At 38.0% G+C, this 2476-nt stretch overlaps 1 long non-coding RNA gene across 1 annotated transcript; it reads left to right on the forward strand.

Annotated features, from left to right (window-relative positions):
- The first annotated feature begins 10 nt into the window (after positions 1 to 10).
- LOC311373039 lies at positions 11 to 1593 on the forward strand. Its single transcript, XR_014642164.1, has 2 exons — positions 11 to 748; positions 945 to 1593. It is a non-coding gene; the product is annotated as an uncharacterized lncRNA (long non-coding RNA).
- Positions 1594 to 2476: the final 883 nt, after the last annotated feature.

Raw genomic sequence — 2476 nt, forward strand, 5'->3', positions numbered from 1 at the left:
GCTTTTGCAACAACTAGTAATGTTAGAAAAATGATATCACCACACCGGATCTCGCTAGACCGGAAACAAAACAACAGGCACGCCGCACACACTTGTCTGGGCTCACGAGCCGGCCAGAGAGTAGGCTATTGGTGCGTTCCAGGCAACCCCTAACCCGTGTTTTCACAACCTTCTACCCGGGAAAGTGCCCTGGAACGGCAGTCAAACAACTCACTACCCTTGAACTCGTACCAGATCGATGTACTCCCAGCTACAGCTCGTAACTTAGGGGCTAAAAAGTGTCCCTGGAACGCAGCATAACGTTACGTTTTGAGTGGATGGAGTGTTAGTAATAAAAACATGAGGATATTCACCACTGTTAGCTCACTGGACTATACAGCTCTATAGATCTAGATACATCTAGCTCACTGGACTATACAGCTCTATAGATCTAGATACATCTAGCTCACTGGACTATACAGCTCTATAGATCTAGATACATCTAGCTCACTGGACTATACAGCTCTATAGATCTAGATACATCTAGCTCACTGGACTACACAGCTCTATAGATCTAGATACATCTAGCTCACTGGACTATACAGCTCTATAGATCTAGATACATCTAGCTCACTGGACTACACAGCTCTATAGATCTAGATACATCTAGCTCATGACTTCACCTCCTCCCACTCTGCTACTTCCCAGGTTCTGGAATGCTTTGAGTGAGGGGCAGAATCCGGCTCCTGAGGAACAACCTCTGACCACAGTCAGTACTTTACCACTTTACAATACTTATTCACAGTCATATGTTTACAGTTATAATTATTAGCAGCCTACTTTATCACAATTTACATTTAGTCATATTCTAACAGTACTTCATCAGAGTAATATATTAACAGTACATCATCACAGTGATAATGTGTTTAATGTTTAATGCTGACTTGTGCTTCCTTGCTGTTTAGGTTCAAAGTTAAATCATGAAGAGGCTTCTCACGTTCAGCTTCCTAAACCAGGATGGAGTGGATCGCTGTTCATTTATAATCCTCACAATCAGTTTTGGGACTTCAGCTAACTAAAGATGCTACATTTGCTTAATTACAATACCATAACAACATTTATTTTGATAAAAAACATAAATCCGTAAGAATTGTAATTCAGTTAGATCTCTGTATTTGTGATAGATTTAATGAACTCACTAGCTTAAACCTGCAATCTTTCACTGACGCTTGGAAACCATGGCAACACGACCTCGCCATGATGGCCATTTTGTTTTGGTTCTAACTGCTTCATCTTATAACCTTTTAATTATGTTATATTGTTTAGTAATGTTTAAGTTTGAAATAATGTTTAAAGATTCAGAATCAAGATTTTGGACAGTGAGATTCTGTCAAGTTTTAGAACAATAATCAATAATCAAACAATAATTTAATGTGTTTCCTTAAGATTTATTATTTGAGAGTTCTGCTCGCTAGAGAATTGCATTGCTACATAGGCTACCACAATCGAGCTAGGCTGCTTTAGCTTTAATGCTCTTTGTTGTGTTTTCTGTGTTCTTTGGGGAATTGGATCATATATACTTTGGTTATTCTGTCAATAAAATACATAAAAATAGTTTTGCCTATATATATTTACTATGCTTATCGTTAAGTTAGGTTTAGAAACTTTGTTTAGAGGTTAGGTTTATTAACCTAACCTCAATAACAAATTGATTTTAAAATAATATGAAATTGAATTAAAAAATACATAAATTAATAAGACAAAATTATTATGTGAAGTTATAAAAAAAAAAGAGAAGCAATGTGATACATAAACATTCACAAAAACATTTATTAACAACATTTATGATTTCAGGTAATTGAGAATTTAGGTATTTAGCCTTTAATTTATTCAGTATTTGATAATATCCTATGATATACAATATGAACACAATCATACTAAATGTAAATAGCTTTAACATCATGAAAACAGAGATATAATCTGTCAGCAGATCAAATAACAGAATGTATAAATCCTCATCCAGTCCCCACCCAGCTAGCGTGTAGAACCAAGATGGCTGCCGGGTGAATAAGGCCCAGGACTGATCTGACTGGTTTGGAGACAGGCTGGCTGGGCGACCTGATTGGCTGCCTGGGTCACATGGTGTGCTGAGGGTTGGCTGTGGAAAGCCCCGGTAGCTGCAGCCTGGTTTCCCGCCAGAGACCAGGAGCACCACAACACCAACTGTACAAACTGCCACAACACCGGCCTCCATCTTGTCTCCTGACGTCAACAGAAGCGCCGAATGGCGGCTGTGGTCACTGCACACGGCGTCTGATTAAAGACAATAAAAACATTGGTTTGGTCATAGTTTATCAACATTATTTTACAATGTTGTGTTGTGGTAATGAAGTGTATTGTAAATGTTAACAACAAGCCTTTGACCCTGGCTCTAACTTTAAATTTGGTTTGTCATTAAAGTCAGATCGTGTTTTATTGTGTACTTAAAGGTGAGATT

The sequence above is a fragment of the Micromesistius poutassou genome (genome assembly GCF_964030765.1).
Source record: "Micromesistius poutassou genome assembly, contig: SCAFFOLD_5876, whole genome shotgun sequence".
Taxonomy (NCBI): domain Eukaryota; kingdom Metazoa; phylum Chordata; class Actinopteri; order Gadiformes; family Gadidae; genus Micromesistius; species Micromesistius poutassou.